Source organism: Spermophilus citellus (genome assembly GCF_964194105.1).
Source record: "Spermophilus citellus genome assembly, chromosome: 16".
Classification (NCBI taxonomy): domain Eukaryota; kingdom Metazoa; phylum Chordata; class Mammalia; order Rodentia; family Sciuridae; genus Spermophilus; species Spermophilus citellus.
Genome location: NC_138196.1, coordinates 38,901,877 through 38,920,171, shown reverse-complemented (window position 1 = coordinate 38,920,171; position 18,295 = coordinate 38,901,877). Strand labels below are relative to the sequence as shown.

General features: G+C 42.0%; 1 pseudogene across 1 annotated transcript; it reads right to left on the bottom strand.

The window, feature by feature from the left end:
- Positions 1 to 14,023: 14,023 nt before the first annotated feature.
- Positions 14,024 to 16,149, bottom strand: LOC308635018 (cullin-4B-like; annotated as a pseudogene). The gene has a single exon. The product of its transcript is annotated as a cullin-4B-like (transcript).
- Between the last annotated feature and the right edge of the window lie 2,146 nt (positions 16,150 to 18,295).

Genomic DNA, 18,295 nt, shown 5'->3' with positions numbered 1-18,295 from the left:
AGATTGTTTCTTTTGCTGAGAAGAAACTTTTTAGTTTGAGTCCATCCCATTTATTGATTCTTGATTTTAATTCTTGTGCCACAGGAGTTTTATTAAGGAAGTTGGGGCCTAATCCCACATGATGGAGATTAGGGCCTACTTTTTCTTCTATTAGACACAGAGTCTCTCTAGTTGTATTCCTAGGTCTTTGGTCCATTTTGAGGATCAAAGATCTAGGTGCTTTTTAGCACAACTTTCAGCACTGATTGTGCAGCCCTCTTCAAATCCCGAGAATCAAAGGAACCAGGCGCCTGTGCTCCTCCCAGGGCTGCCATCAGGGCTGAGTTGTTGATGGAGGGACTCAGGTGCACTAGGTGAGTGGTTGGTAAATAAGTAAGCGGTAGAATGCGAGGTTCATCGGTTTAGGTTGACTGCCTAGCCGGTCAATCCGCCAGGTCGTCTGGCTTACCCTCTCTGCCTTTACTCTGTGCCATCACAGCTGCCCTCGCCAACTCCTGCTCCGGGTCCAAAACAAAATGGCCACCCCGCTCAGAGCAGAGTCCCATGCTGATTTTCAATAGTGCTGTTTGGGTCTTCATTGTCTTGGCAAATCTTGCTACAGATTCCTTAATTTTATTGATCTTTAGGAAAGAGTGGGAAAGGTAGTCTGAACCCGGGACAGTCAAGAAGGCAGAAGGGGTGAGCAGAGCAGCTGTGACCAGGAGCACAACTAATCTAAGCTGGAGACTAAATTTCACTTTCATTGGTAGAGAAAACCACTGGTCCAAGAAAATGTTAAACTTGATTGTCATGATGAAGACCCATCTTCTGTATGCATATTATACAAGATTTAACCACTTCTCAGTTGGATGCAAAGCACATGCATTTTTACCACTCATTCTCCCAAGAACTCCGGAGGGGCTATTTACTGATAAACTCAGAAGATGTGAAAAATCCTAAGGTTAATGTGAATTCACTGTACCTCAGCTTTTCAGTATCACAGCTGAGCAGCACAGCACAGTACAGGTGTTTCCTGAAGCTTAGCTCACTGCTGCTGCCCAGAATTGCAGGACTCTGAGGACCCACATAGGGCTAGCCTGGGAAAATATCAGTTCATCATTCAAAGGATGAGGTTTCCACTGCATGCTTAGAACCTCAGCATTACACTACAGTTGAATGATCTTAAGTCAAAGTATTGCAAGTCAGGGACCATCTGTATTTATATTAGGTCTTGTACCTTCATCAATTAGGAATTCACAAAATCCACTGGATTACATCCAAATAATCACCTTATAACCTCATTAACACAGTAAGGAAGATACATGAGCAGAGATAGAAGAACTTGAAATAATAAGAATGTATGTACATTTTTAAGGAAGGAAGAAGACCACTGAGGCAAAAAGGTGAGGGGAAAGGGAGGCCCTCTATCTAGCAATAAACATCCTAGTCAGATCCAAAGCCAGGGAAAAGGTCCAGAGCTCAGATCAATCAGATTGGCATCAAACCAGGGTGTGGGTATTGTAGAGGTGTCAAGCCAAGTGTTCATGAAGATCCCCTTGTGCTCAACAATGAGTGCTTTAGATCCATGGTGTTTAATGCTGGGCTACAGGATGGGACCCTGGGTCTGGAATGGGCACTCCAAAACCAGCCTTCCATCCAGTCCTAGCAGTGCAGGTCCCAAGAACACTGCAGGCCTGAGAGTGGAGGTAGCTAATTGTGAAGCCCTGTCCTGGATCCAGCCTACCTGTGGGCAAGTCTAAACCAGTCCTGGGGGCTATGACCCATGCACTGCACCTGGGGAAAGGCTGACCATGCATTGAGTGGTGTGCCAAAGGGGTCTGGGGTGATGATGTCATACCCCCAAGTCCTGATTGCCCTGTGTTATCACTTGAAAATTGAAGTGTTGAAAGTTAAGCCATAGCCTGGACTGGGCATCCTGGGTTACCCTAAAAGAATGTGCTGATGCTGCCCACCAGTGGCCCTAGATGGAGTCTGAGATGTAGCTCCAGAACTCATGGATGCTGGTGACTGGCACTTGGTCCCTGAGCCTGATGTGTACCCCAAATTGTGGAGAAGTGAGCCAAGGCAATGCTGCCAGTCTGCTGGGAAGCAGAAAGAGACTGGAAGAAGACAGTCTAGGAAGGAGGGGTGGTATCCAAGGGCTCATCAGCTGCAAGCTTTGAGTGTGATGGTGCACAGGCTCTGCTTGCCAGGAGAGAGGTCAATGGTGGTTCATAACTGGGATCACTATGAGCAGGAGGGCATCACAGAAAGAGATTCTCCATTGTTCCCAGATGCAGACTGAGGAGTAGTTGGTGGGACACAGGAATTGTTCAAATTGGAGTTGGGACTGGAGAACTGAGGTATTGGGGAGCCAGTGGAGAATGATCCATTTGCTGACTGCCTGTGCTTCCTAGGGCCGTGGACTTGGGGTTCTGGACAGGAGATATCAGTGGGAAATGGTAATATCACTGCCGTAGAAAGGGGAGTAGTGTCAGGCTGGGATATAGCTCAGTTAGTAGAGAGCTTGCCTTACATGCACAAGGCCCTGGGTTCAATCCCCAGAATCAAAAAAAAAAAAAGAAGAAAGGGGAGTAGTATCCATGGCCATGTCCTCAGGATGCACAATGGGATGGTGAGTCAGGTGAGCAGAGGACTTGGCTGTGCTGATGGAAGAGACACTGGAAGCACTTAAGTTCTGGCCATGGCTGTTAGGATTGCAGTTGGAAGGCACCAGAGTGAGGCTTGGAATGGAATGAGGAAGAGGAGGAGCAAAAGGAGGAGGAGCAGGAGGAGGAGAAAAATATCAACACACATGGGGGTTGGGGATTCCATTCTGCAGGGAATACTCTTGGAGAGAAAAGGACCTGTTTATGAGGTGTGGAAAGGTAAACAATGAGAGGTGCCATAGCTCTGATCAGGAAAACAGGATGGTGAAACCAAGCAAGGGACTCCCACATTAGGACTGGGCCTCAAGGGAGAAAGAGGGTTAGTGGGATGAGACAGAGGAAGGGAACTATGGATTCCCTCTTGGGTGTCTTATATAGAAATCAAAACCAACTTATGTATATCCATGTATAGTAGCACAGAATAAATATTTCAATTACAAAAGGGAGAAATGGGCATATAGAAAGAAGAAATGGATAGAAGTCAAGACAAAAACCCAGCTGGGCCAACAGGTCCTCTATCCCCATGCTCATCATCTGGGGCACATGTTGTGCACAGTGGGCTCCAAAGGACTTGGGCAGCCTTGACCCTTGGTGTCTCACGTAGGATAGCTCTATCCTCAGCTAGTAACATTGCCTGACATATATTGCACATTACCAGCATCTTTTAATCCAAGGATTCTTTTCTGAAGCTTCAGCTTTCTTCTCACAGCTGCATGCATGACTTTCTCAGGGCCTACATATAGGGATTCTCACTTCATTATACTTTGACCTGCCAGGCCTTCCTTTGAAATCTTGTTGGAAGCCTTCATGACCACCTAACTACAGCATCCTGCATTCCTGCAGAGCCAGCACCACGTGGTTGAAGCCAGTGAATATTTCCATCTCAAGCAGTAGTGAAGCCTCTTGGAACCATGGCTGTGGCAGCCTTTGGGTGTCTGAGCCTGGTGAAACCCATTCCTAGTGGTTCATCTTCTGAAAGGAATTTTTATTCTATATTATATGAATATGAATTGCTCATAGGATCTTGCCAATTCCTGAAATGTCCTTAAGCATTCTCCCCTATTGCCTCTGTGTATTCGTTTAGCTTCACTCTAGTGATAGCAATGCACTAAAAACCACAACTTTCTGAAATCCAGTTTTACTCCAACTTTTCTGACCAAAATGCAAGTTTGCATTCTTCCTTCTGCTCTATATTATCACAGTAAACCTGGATAAGCTGTTAGAAATATCCATACCACTGCCTGAATGCTGTACTGCCTTAAAATTTCCTCCACCAGATTAATTAGTAGAGGAAATTTTAAGGCAGTATAGCCACAAAAACAATGACAGGTCATGGGCACAATGTAGACAATATCTTTACCAGGGGCTGGGTTGCGGCTCAGTGATAGAGCACTTGCCTAGCACGTGTGAGGCACTGGGTTCAATCCTCAGCACTGCATTAAAATAAATTAATAAACAACAATATTGTGTCCATCTACAGCTTAAAAAATTTTTTTGAGATCTTTTCCAGAATGTAACATAAATGTATTCTAGTCCTTTTTCCAATAGAGTTCTCCTCCTGTGCAAACTCATGAGTACAGTGTTCCCTATCAACAGTCCTATCAGCATTTTGGTCTTCAAAGCTTCTACCAGAACCACACGAAAAGCTTCCTTTAACCATATGAATGCATTAAGGAACTGCTTCATTTAGGGTCTTATAACCCCATCATTTCACCTCAAAACTTTATCTTACATTGTCTCATACATGAGTTACCTCATATCGAAAACTGTAATATCTTATAATGGTCCTGCTCAAATATGATTTATCCTCAGATGCAAAGACTCCATGGAACCCAGCCTGAGAGCAATGAGAATGGTCTCTGGAGTGGAACTTTGGAGGCTAGATTAATGAAAAGTGTTTGGATAAACTTGCTTAATTTTGCAACTGTTGGTTTGATGTTTGCTTCTTGCTGGATTCCCTGGTCACTCCATATCCAAAAGCAAGAGAGTCCAGCCTCCAAGTGTTGGCAACTAACATAAACTGGAAAAGACACAATTCTGATCTTGACACTCAAAATGGCTACTTCCAGTGTGGAACAGTGCAGGGATATGATCTCCTACTGACACATGGTGCATGGTGTCCCTATTGCCTGTTGCATCACTGCCACCAACACCCAGCTATGGTCCCTGCTGGACCCTGCACTGTACTGACATTTTGTGTGTGTATATATATATATATATATATATATATATATATATATATATATATATATAAACAGGCTACGGATGACAGTTGGTGCCACAGTGCCTGCAATACAGGGAATAAGCCCCAGTCAGTCTCGAAATATGTGCAAAAAAGAGACAGGTGTCTGTTTTGTTCACGGTCACAACATGCTCCCAACTGTTCAACTATCAGCTACAGTGGTTCACATCCTAGATTGACAGTCACCAACCACACTGTTGCATATCCAGTATCAAAGCCAATTGCTGTCAATCCTGTGAGCCCTGGAATAGCCGGATCTGAAAACTACTGCCACTCCTGGAGCGTGCTGGGTCCCATGATGTGCATCATGGGTTTAAGGATCTGCCATCTAGTGGCACAATTTACTTCACCCTCTTCACTTTCATATGGTGGGCACAGTGGGTGCAGAGACCAAGAGCACCTCTCTAACATCCTAGTAGCAGAGCAGCCACCCACCATCCCAAATTAGCCGGCCAGGTATAAATTCTCATTATAGGACATTTTTCTAAATCAGTAATCAACGTGGAAATATTTTGCCTTGACAAATTTGACCTCAACATGATCACTTCTACAAAGCCCAAACATCTCAGAAGAATCACCTATCATGAACTGAACATTACTTTGCCTTGAAATGACAAGTGGGGGAATATTACAGATCACAGAAAGCATTCTGGTTCCAAGGCCTGGCTGTGCCACTACAGGGTGACTGACCTCAGAAAGGGTGGGAGGATTTCTGTGCTCTTAACAAAGGTCTTCAAGTAAGTGAATGGAATCTGCAGGAAGGGGTGTGTGAGTGACAGCATGCCCCTCACTCTGGACACCCCTCCCTCTCCTCAGAAGGCTAAGGGCAGCAGGTGAGGCTCTAGCCTTGAGGGAAGATGTCCCTAGAAGTAAGGTAGAATCCAAGAACTGGAGATGTCGCTGGAGGGACATGGCAGGATCTGAGTTGCCCTGAGGTTGGGCTTTCAGCACCACTTGCAAGGCCCTTCCACGTCTAGCATCTCCAAACCCCTTTCCTGCCCCCGAGGAGAGGACTGGTCACGTGCCCAAAATAGCACCCTTGACAAGCACCACAGAGCCTGAGCAACCAGTACTCAAGACCAAAGATCAATGTGGAATCAGGCTGCAGTTCCACACTCTACACGCCACACATCTGCTAGGAAAGCGGGGAGTCCCCAGGAGCTACGAAGTGCAACCCAGCAGTGGACAGTGGGCCTCGCCCTTTGCCCTGGGGACGTTCTCTTCACCAACCGTTCTTCCCCGCGAGATCCCTGCCCGCCCTCTCCCCGTCACCTGTTCCAGCCATAAGTCAGAGGAACTGGACTCAGAGGTGTGCGTTTGGACAACAAAAGTTAGCAGTGTCCTAGCCCGGCTGCCTCGGTCTCTTCTCTCCTCTCCGGATTGGCCTCCACCACTTGCTCTGAAAGGACAGTCTTCTCAGCAAGCGAGGTCGCCGACCAGCCAGCCCTCTCGGCCCATTGCCCGCCCAGTGGCCTGACCTGCCAGCCTCCAGCTTTGGGCAGGATCACCCTGCTGCCCCAGCATCTGCCATCAGCTCTGCCTGCAGACACTTCCACCAAGAAACCTGTCCTTTGTGCCTAGCTTGGCTGTGCCTTGCCTGGCTGGCTGCTACAGAGGCCCTCTCCTGCAGGTGGCGCTCTGCTCTCGGTGGATCCTCCCTCCGCTCTGGTGGAGGGACCACAGGGAAAAGTACTCGCTGTCCACTGAAGGTTCTGACCCTTTGAGAATCCTCCTCCCAAGCCCAGACCCTTCACCACCGAAGCAGGTCCACCATGGTGTGAAGTCCAGGACACCTGGTCACATACCTTCTTTTTCCTTGGGAAAGCAAACAGAGGTGAGGGCCCAAGAGCAACCAGAGGATTGATGGCATCAGCAGTAGAAGTGGCTGTGGTGGCACAGGACAGGGATGTGGAAGAGGAAGAGGAGAATGAAAGAGGAGGAAGACGAGGAGGCAGAGAGCAAAGAGATATGCAGGACAATTTGGAAATGGGCACCCCCAGCAATAGGGGAGTAGCACCCTACAAGCCTCTAGAGACCCAGGAAGACATTGCTGTGTGGAGCCTACTCCTAGGCCTCAAGAGAGAAACACCATACAAGAGAGGGACCAGGGGCCTCCAGTGAACTTCTCTGACAGCGTGCTGCCCCAGGTGGCACAGCCCTGTTGCAGGTGTGCTGACTTTGGTGCAGCCTGATGCAGAGGCACCAGGGCTCCCTGGGCAGCCTCAGACTGCTCCATGCCTCCAGAGAAGTGGGTAAAGCAAGGGTTGGATGAAGACCTTCTGCCCAGTTCTCTAGGCTCCCAGAAATCAGGAGATGGGGTGGAGGGGAAAGTCTTCAACTAACCCATTAGGGAGTGCTCTTCCACTCATACCTGCTAGCCAGAGGCCCTGTACAGAAAGCCACATGCCAGTGACCCTGTAGATACCACTTTCGTGGCATTGAGGTGAGCTGCCACACCTCCTAAGTACACTGTGGTTCTTATGGAGGAAGACTTAGGCACCCTGCAGAAGAAGGATCTGTCTCCAAAGAAGAGCCGTATCATGGAGGATGACATGGAGGCCTTGGTGGGTAAGACAGACTGCAGCAACCTGCATCACAACCCTGAATTCTTTCTCCCCACCTGTGGATCCTGAAAGGACTGTAGATCCATGGCTCCACTCACTGATAGATCCCAGATCCCAGTTATTCTTGCCACCACCCATTGGCAAACCAGACTGATTGCCCCTAATCCTGTCTGTCCCTTTACCTTCCCCCACACCAATTAGTGTTGAGGTGGGCCTCCCTAGTTGTCTTCCTCTCCCTCCTCCTGCTAACCTCTTCCTCCCTTGAGGCTCAGTCCCAGTGTAGATATTCATGCTGGAGAGTATCATCACTCTACTCACTTGGCAAGAGCTGCTGCACCCCCCATTTCCCTCTTCCCCATACCTCATATCCAGGGGCCTTTCCCCTTCAACCTGCCTCCTGCAGAATGGAATCTCCAACCCTAAGTGTGTGGATTTTCCTCCTCCTCCTCTTCCTTATTTCCCAGTTCTCCTTTAATCCCTTTCACCAGCAAACATGTTAGCATTGGTCATCTCCTAACTCTGGAAAGAGAATCTGCCACCTCTAGAGCCAATGCATCTGAGCACCCGATCCAGCAGCCAACTGTCCAGCTGAGGCCATTGCCATGGACACTACTCCCTATTCTATGGCAGTGATTGTCATAATTGTCCCTGGCTCAAATAGCAGCTCCTACCCATTCCCCCACATCCATACTTCTAGGCATCACAGGCAGGTGGAAAATGGACTGGTGAGGACCAGACCACCTTTTTTTTAGGATCTCCTGCCCCAACTCCTATGGAACCATCCCTTTGTTCCACAAACCACTCCTCAGCCCACATCTGAGAACCCTCATGAGCAAGAAGGGAGAGTCCCTCTTCACAACACACCTCTGATCATCTTATTCCCAGTCATGGATCATACAATGGCCTCCTTCCTAGATGACAGAGACATAACAACCTGAAGTCTGCCACCATTAATGCTGTAGATACCACCAGTCTATCAAAGGCTGTCGTCCTCTAGTCTCCTCTTGTCTCCCAGAACAACTCCAGCCCATACAACAGGTTTTTCCCTGGTTATGGGAACATCCCACTCAGTGGCAGCATTGCCTCCATCCCTTATCCACAAATTGACGAGTTCAGCCAGTGCAGGAACCAAGCTCTACTCTCCAGCATCCTAACAGTGCTGAAACCACCCATCAGCCACATCTAGGGCTGCTTGTGAGTAGCAACTGACTGCACAACTCTTTCTCTGAGTAATCCAGAAAGCCTAGTCCCAGCTATGGGCTTAAGCTTTCTCACAGCTCAATAGCTGAGTGGCAGCACAATGCAGCCAGGACATTTGGAAATCACATCACCATAGACCCCATTATGCACACCACTCTACACCCTGCCAATCTTTTCCAAGATCCAGGTGCTGTGTGCATGGGCTTAGCCACAAGGTCTGAACTGAGACATGCCAGCAGGATGACAAGCTCCAGGGACAGCACTTCAATCTTTGCTAGCACAATTCCTGGCCCAGTGGAATTCATGGGAACTGGGGCTCCTAAGGGTGGAGGGAACTTTGGGTTTAGCATACCTACCCCAGGCTCCAGGTCAAATTTCAGAGCTCACTGTCAACCAGGCTGGATCTAAGGCAAACCTGTGTGAAGTGCAGAGGAGAACTTTGTGGACACTCAGCTTGACCCACCTGGCTTGTCAGCTACCTTGGCTGATGGAAGCTCTGGTCCATTTTCCCTGGCCTTGGACCTGGTTAGGGTGTCCTCTGCTAGTTACAGGGGCTCCCTTTCCCTCATCTGTTTGCCTCAATAGCCATCCTCTTTCCCCAGTGATGTGCATACAATCCTATTTTTTCTAGTTCATCTGTGTCTGTTCGTGTGTCTTTCTTGTTCTTTGACTACACAGTGGAGGAAGAAGCAACATGTGTGTCATGCGGGGTGGGGTGGGGGGCGGGGGCAGAGATGTGTGAAGCCCAAAAGAATCCGGTCCCAGAAGGTAGTATGTGTAGCAGCCTGTGACAGTCTGTGGAAAGACGTTGGAGGGATGTCAACTAATAGACACCACACCCTAAGGGATATACTTTGGTCCAAACAACATTACTGTCCCTACTTTTAAAAAAATTCATATATTAGAATAAAATTGGAATACCATGAGATTTTTATACTTAAAAAATACAATTTACCATGTTTGGGGTAGGGGGCTGCTTATTCCCATTAAATAATAATCCCTTTTAAGAAAATTTACCTATCTGTTCTATTATCTTCCTCATGCCAGATATGGAAAACAAATACCTAAATTGTTCATCTGCTCTGTAAGGCAATATAAAGGTTCCTCAAAAAACGAGGAAGGGAACAACTATATCAACCAACTATCCATTCTTTGATGTATAACCAAAGGAGCTAAATAAAAATCAGCATACTAGAAGCCCTTCAATAGATGAATGGATAAAAAAATGTGGCATTTATACACAATGGAGTATTACTCTGCATTAAGAAATGACAAAATCATAGAATTTGGAGGGAAATGGATGGCATTAGAGCAGATTATGCTAAGTGAAGCTAGCCAATCCTTAAAAAACAAATGCCAAATGACTTCTTTGATATAAGGGGAGTAACCAAGGACAGGGTAGGGACGAAGAGCTTGAGAAGAAGATTAACATTAAACAGGGATGATAGGTGGGAGGGAAAGGGAGAGAGAAGGGAAATCGAATGGAATTGGAAGGTGAGCCTCAGGGTCATACACAATTACATATAAGAGGAAAGGAGGGGTAAGAGAAAAATAATACAAGTGAAGAAATGATTTACAGTAGAGGGGGTAGAGAGAGAAAAGGGGAGGGGAGGGGAGGGGAGGGGAAGGGGGATAGTAGAGAATAGGATAAACAGCAGAATACATCAGTCACTAGAATGGCAATATGTAAATCAATGGAAGTGTAACTGATGTGATACAGCAATCGGTATACGGAGTAAAAATGGGAGTTCATAACCCACTTGAATCAAATTGTGAAATATGATATATTAAGAACTTTGTAATGTTTTGAACAACCAACAATAAATTTAAAAAAAAATCAGCATACTACATGTCTGCAGCCATAACAATATTTATAGCAGGACAACTCACATTAACTAGCTATGAAATCAACCTAGGTGACCATGAACACATAAATCAATAAGCACAGTATGATACACACACACATATACACCCTATACATACAATGGATTATTTCTCAGCCATAAAAAAGAAGGGATGGGGTTGTGGCTCAGTGGTAGAGCTCTTGCCTAGCTTGTGTGAGGCACTGGGTTCCATTCTTCACCACCTATAATTATGACAGCAAAAAAATAAATTTAAAAAACATAATAATGAAACTATGGCATTTGGCAGTAAATGGTTGGAGCTGGAGACTATCTTGCTAAGTGAAATAAACCCAACCCCCAAAGTGAAAGGTCAAATATTTGGGGAATTCCATGAAAATAGAAGAGGCATCAGTAGAGCAGAGGATGGGGATTGAGGGGCAGAAAAGGAAAGAACAATGGAATGAGTGTGACCAAACTTCCTGTGTGCATATCTAAAAACATCACAGTGAATTTCACTGTTATTTATATCCACAGGGTACTAAAAATGATTAATAAGAAAAACATCTGTAGAGCACAGGTGAGGGTTCTGGGAGAGAAGGAGTATAGGAAAAGCAGAGATACTGAAAACTGAATTTGGGCAAATTATATTCCATGATCATATAGTTATGTCAAGTGAAACCTAAAAATGATTCCTCATGCTCCTTCCTGTGTCCTGCCTTTCACCCTTCTCCATGCTACACCTCCATGTCCCCCAGGTGGTGTGGATCTGTTCTCCATCACTATGGTTGTGTCAATAATTTTTAGAAATGGGTGCAAATTAATATATACAAAGTGACCTGTTTGGCTTTGTTCACAAAATGTAACAATTTTTTAAAAAATTTTTTTAGTTGTAGATGAACAAAACACCTTTATTTTACTTATTTATATTTATGTGGTGCTGAGGATCAAACCCAGTGTTTCACACATGTCAGGCAAGTGTTCTACCACTGAGCTATAACCCCAGCACCCCGTAATGATTTTGAGAGGAATGCATACTTTTGTTTGTGTCAGTGACCCATTCCTGTGGCTTACTGTATAGTATTTAACTGTATGGATGTACCATAGGAAGTTGATCACCCAAACATTCATGGATGTCTAGTTGTAGTTTTCAGTAATTAAAGGTAAAGTAAGGGTGAGTGTCCCTTGAAAGATCTTATAAGAATATACAAAGGAAGAGAAGGGCTACATCATATACTAGAAGTAGGTTTTAATTTTAAGTAGCTGGACTTTATGCTCTCTGAAGGGATAGTACTACCCCACTAATGGTGCAAAAGCATTCTACTCCCTACACTTTCTCTTTGAGTAATCCAGGAAGCCCAGACTACCAACATGTTGTGTAGTCAGACTTTTAAGTTTTTGCTCTTCAACTGCTATGCAGCTGTATCCTCTTGTGAGCTCAATTTTTGTTATATAATGAGTTTGATTATGACAAGTAAATATTCATGTGATTATTTGATGTATGAATTTCTTTCATTTTTTTAAATAAAAGTTTTATTGGAAAAAAAATAGAACCACCACATACACAGGGAAAAGACAATAAAAATTCAACTGATACAGAACAACTGAAAGTCACAATTATCCAATGTAGTCTGCAACTACTTTTTAGTTTCTTAAACAATTCCCCTTAATTTTTAATAGTGTTGCTCATTTTTCAGCTGAAACAGCATCAAGTTTTCAAAGAATTAAGAACTTCAAGGAAAGGACCCACTTTCAAGATACTGAAGCCAACACTAAGAGTCAATGGCAGCTCAAAAATATAAGAAGAAATTCTAAAATACTATATGCAGTTAGACAACAGTGTGCAAGTTGATGCAATTAGAGAAAAAAATAAGCAATTTTAAATATATATACACACACACACATACATACATACATATATGGCTGGCCACAGGTCTTGGAGAACTTAATAAAATGATCAGTAGTAGACAGAAGAATCCCAAGTCTCCTCAATTGAAGGTTAGAAAGTGGGCTTCTTTCCTAATGGCTCCAAACAGGCAAGGAAATTTGCTGTTGCAAAAAGCATTAAAGAAGTTCTAATTTTAAAAAATGAAATAAATAAAACCAAAACTTTCTGCATCTTGCAAAAAGCATTAAAGAAGTTCTAATTTTAAAAAATGAAATAAATAAAACCAAAACTTTCTGCATCTTCCATGATTAATTCCCTTCAAGGAAAAACAAATAGGGAGGCAAAACAAAATCCCACTGATGTTAATGAAGCATTTTACTCACATTATTAATTGAAGAGCAATACTTATTATTTTCTATGTTTGAACAGACTTAGGACAGTCCCTGGAAAAGATATCCAGTGGCTATGAGAACTCCTAACATCAAGCAACTTTGAAAGGAATATAGAACTTGAAATCTCAAAATAGTGGTTGTGTGGGAAAAATGAGGGTAGACCTTTATATCTAGGGTTTTAAGAAGTTAGAAAAAAAGTATTAAAAGATTCAATTATCAAAGAGAAGAATTTGGGATGCTTCAAAAAAAAACCCCACATTTTTATAGAGAAAATTGTAATACTAAATCTTAGGAAGCCTGTAACAATCTACTATTGGTCCAAGTTAAAGACATAACTGTCCAAAAAACATTTAAGGTCTAAATCAAGTTGAAAACTAGTTGATGAATTTTCACTCCTGTAATAATTTACAAAACATGTTGATTTTGGTCTCTTGCAATTTTAATATTGTATGCATTTTTAATATGAAGAGTTGGATTTTTCTTTCTTTTGATGTTCCTCTGGTATGACTGATCAGCAATATTTTAATTTTAGCTATTTTATAAGTATCTGTTAATCAGCACAGTAAACTCAGGGCTAAGCTATATATACACATCTCATACTCATAAATGGAAAATTTTAGAATGTGAATATACAAAATACTATGTAAGCAACAGTTAACCTACTTGAAAACTTATTTTATAAAAACATCCCCTTCATTGTAACAGAACATTACCTATTAAAATATCGATAACTATGACAACTTATTTTTATTTTCAAGAGAATCACAAAACAGATGAACAACAAAGTCTAGGGTGGTTTTGCTATTTGATATTTACATCCAGAACTCTGTACAGTAAATAAAGTTTGCATTTAGTTTAAGTATCTTTAAATGACAATTTAAGCAAATAAACTTTTTGCTTCATAGTGGTGTATAAGAACCCACCCCACCCCCCTTTTTTCATAGCCATAGGGACCTCTTTTCCAGTTCCAAAGAGGAATCACGAAGACAGGATACTTTCTTAAGAGTTTTCTGCACATCATACTAAACATGCAAAGAGTTCAACAACATTCTTCTTAGAGATAAGTATTACTCTTTAAATGGGCATGTTAGCCACTGAGAAAAAGTCCACTCAACTATTTCCATTACAATGCTTCATTTGGTCATTGGTAGTATAAAAGAAGTCAAATAATATAAGATCAACAAGTTAGTTTATCCACTGTCTATCGCATATGACACCAAGGCCAATCTTCTATGCAATATAGTTATACTAGTTTGGGTTTTCTTTATCTCTTTCCATGTATTCCCCGCCAATTAAGGATTCTCTTCTCAAGATCAGCAGGCTTTACTGGAAATTTTAACTGGTTGTACACTTCAGAAATAAGGAGATTGTGACTAAACATCTTCCTCATCTTCATAATTCGAACAGTTACAGCATCAATTTGATACGGTCTATCTTGAAATACTCTTTCTCTAATGATTGCTTGCTCCTTGACCATTTCTTTCATCTGGATTTCATTAATCTTTATCCTGAAAAGTTTGTGTTTGAAATCATCATTACAAATGTAACCCATCTTCAATATCTTTGCCCTTTGGATTTTTGGCCAGAACTCTAGGTTTGCAGGGTTCTCCTTAACTCCCCATCCTCTATTCCTTTACCCTGATGGATCTCTTCTAAACTGAACTCCTCTCCCTCGTTAAACATTAGCAGCACCAGTGTTTGAAAAAGAGAGACCTGATATTCTTTTTTACCCTCTTTAAACTGTTTTTAGCACACAGTGTCCTTGGGTTTATTGCCACTGAAGTTTTCTGCCTCTATGTTTGCCTAGGTAAAATGTCTTGAAAATTTCCTGAAGTTTTACCATCTCTGGTGGCAAATGGACTTCTTTAGGCTCACATGTTGGCCAATAACCCATTGTCAGGATATTCACAGTTAATTCAATATTCCCAGGTACATTCTGATTCTGCATATACTGTTTGAACTGAATCATGATGTCTTTAGAAAGTTCCATGTCTTTAAACATTCCTTCAAGTTTGCTGGTGAAAGCAGCTCCACGTTCATGTTTAAGTTTGGGCAGCATTGATTTTTCAGCATCTACAGATGCACTCCTCCCAGCTCACAGGCGCTTGGCAAAATCTTTCTTATAGAAGGCCTCAAAAACATCCTTGCCATAGATAAATCTAAATATAATCATAATTTTATCCAATATTTTCTCAAGTTCTTCATCTGTAACTTCTTTGTAGCCTTCATGAACCTTTGAATCTATATATACTTAGCTGTAAGTTCAACAGGTTTATTTAGTCTTTTGTTAATGAATGTTCAAAAGCTTCTTTCATCACATTGATAAATTTTTCATTCTTCAGAAAGCAGATATCAATTATATGTTCAACCTTATCTTTAAAATCTAGCAATTCTTGAACCATGGTTTTATCTTTTTTTGGAATTAATAACAACAGTGCTCCCAAATGCCTTGATATATTCAATCCACTATAGCAGGAGCACCTGAACTTCACCTCTAACTCTGCTGAAGAATTGATACAGGAGAGATAAATCTTGAATTTGGGTTTCATCAAGATTATTTAAACCTGTTTGAAGAATTGCTGTTAAGTGTTCACCTAGAAGTTGTTTTTCTACGGTAGCAATTAATGACTTCTGGGTAGTCTGCTCTAAGTAAGTAACAAGTCTGTCTGCTCCTTGTTCTAGATGTTTGTTAACATGATGAAGATAATCAGGAACCTCTCTCTCTTTCTTGCATCAATTTTTGGCCTTCAGCTACGTAGAGCCAATTAGTTTCTTTCAAGATTCTTGTTCATAGAATCTTGATAAATTTCCAAATCAGAGAACATACTTAAAAGGCTTTGGAGTAAACTTCTTTCAATTGCTTCACCATTTATTTCTCTCTCCATCAAGAGAAGAATGCCATCAATTATCTTACTTTGGACTTTCTGATCACTTATAATATGAGCCCTAAATAACTCCAGTCTTATGTCCCAAATAGAGGGGAGAATTAAATTCTGAATAACATAAGTTCTATCTATCCAGAAACAAAAAAAAATGCTCCTGATAATGATCATTTGCCTACAATGATTCTGCCAGCATCTGTCAATCTTCTTTAGAAAAAGAACACTATCCAATGAATCCTCTCTGAATTGATGAATCTGTGCTTTGATGTGATCTTCACAAATCTGTCACAGCTGTTTGTACAAGTTTGCAGCAATCTTGTAAGAACAGGGATTTTCTACAGCCTGGTAGAGTTCTTCTAAATTTTACTTAATTGAAGTACTATTCTGAATAGCTTCCACTGCTTCTTTCAGCTTCTGCCATGTTTCATCTGTGTAGTTTTCTGGTAATTTAGGTTAATCTTTAAAGTTCTTGATCACTAACTTCTTAGCAGAGCCAGGCTTGCTGTTAGCAAAGTTAGAGACAGTGGTAGAAGATTTGGTTGATGAAAATACAAGACCTAATATAAATCAAATTGTCTTCAACTTGCAATGCTTTGATGTAAGATCCCTTGACTTTACTGTGGTGCCAAAGCCCTAAGCATGCAGTGCAAACTTCATCCTTTAAATTATGAATTAGTTTTTTCCCATGGTAGCCCTATGTGTTTCCTCACAGTCCTGAAATGCTGGGCAGCAGCAGTGATCCAAGCTCCCAGCCAGCACCTGAATCACAAGGGCAAGAGCTTATAGTCTGTACTGTGCTCCTAAGCTATGAGTTGAAAAGCTTTGGTACAGTGAATGCACTTTCCTCTTATTATTTTTTTCAAGTCTGGTGAGTTTAACAGGAGATAGCCCCGTTAAGGGGTCTTGGAGAATGAGTGATAAAAATCTATGTGCTTTACATCCAGTTGAGAAGTGGTTAATTCTTGTATAATATGCTTAGAGAAGATGGGTCTTCACCATCATAACCAAGTAGAACATTTTCTTGGACCAGTGGTTTTCTGTGCCTATGAATGTAAAATTTAGTCTTCAGTTTAGGTTAGCCATGCTCCTAGTCACAGATGATCTGCTCAGCCCTTCTGCCTCCTTACTGCTATGGGTACCTACTACTTTTCCCATTCTTTCAAAGATCAATAAAATTAAGGAATCTCTAGCAAGATTTGCCAAGATAAATATAGATAATGCAGAACTGCATTATGAAAAACCAGCATTGGAGCTGGTGATATAGCTAATGGGGTAGAATGCTTGCTTAGCCTGTGTGAAACCTGAGTCACAATCCCCAGAAACACACACACACACACACACACACACACACACACAATGTTAACTATACACCAGAATTTCAGATGGGACAAAGATATTACAGAAAATTAACAGTATACTTATGTACATAAATTGAGTGACAATTGTTCTAAAATAATGATAATTAAACAATAGAAAAGTAAGGAACAATATATATTTTGCACATGAAGAGTTTGAAGTGGCAAGACAATGTAGGTATACATGACAGTTGCACAGTAGGAAACATTAAAGAAATTGGAGAGTAGGGGACCTTTTCCAACTCATTTGTCAGGTCAGCATTACCCAAATCAAAGCCAAATAATGGTACATATTACAAAGAAGAAGAAAGGAGGAGGAGGAGGAGGAGGAGGAGGAGGAGGAGGAGGAGGAGGAGGAGGAGGAGGAGGAGGAGAAACAGAGTCAATGCAGATGAATACATTGGGTGACACCCAGGAGCTGGAAAAGGACACTTGCGTATGCTCAGTAGAAGGTGAAAGACAAGAACAAGACAAAGGGGGAAAGCAGGTATCAGAATTAGACTCCCACAGGAATTGATTTTGAAACTTTCACATCACAATTTAAAAATGATGCCGACGGATACATTAAAGGATCTGAGGACTGAGTGAGTAGATAGCAGGCAAGATCAGATGGGAAATGTAAGCTGAGGGATGCAACCTCTAAGAAAGAATCCAGAGCAGATGCCAGAAATAAAATAGATTTGAACATAAATGAAGAATGCCTTCAAAGGAGTCACCAGTGGGCTGCCCCCACAGACAAGGGAAGAATAAAGGAGCTTGACAATGTCAATAGAAAATTGTCATATTAAAATTTAAAAGGAAATAAAATGGTAAAGCAAAGAGCATATCCAAGTGCTTGGGACAATTAAACAAAATAAATATTTGCAACAGGAAACTTAGAGGAAAAGAGAGAAAGGTCTAAATATATTTCCAGTAATAAGCACTAACAATTATACAACATAATGATAGGCAACAAACTATAGATCCTGAAATCTCAGAGAATATCAAGCAGGATAAATACTAAAAACAAAATGTACACATAAGTATATTATAATCAAGCTGATGCATACAAGTGAATGGAGAAATTTCTGAAGCCATGGAAAAACACAAGTTTCTAGGGAAAAAATCATATCCAAACCACAGCAAATCATGAACATAAATGCCATTGATAAAGTCAGAAAAATTACACTTCTAATTTTAAGTATTGTCCACTCTTTTTAGGTCTTGTGTTTATACTTCTGTTGCAATAAATATGTTCTAAGCTTTCAGATCAAATGCCAAGTATTTTCCTTTTTATTTTATAC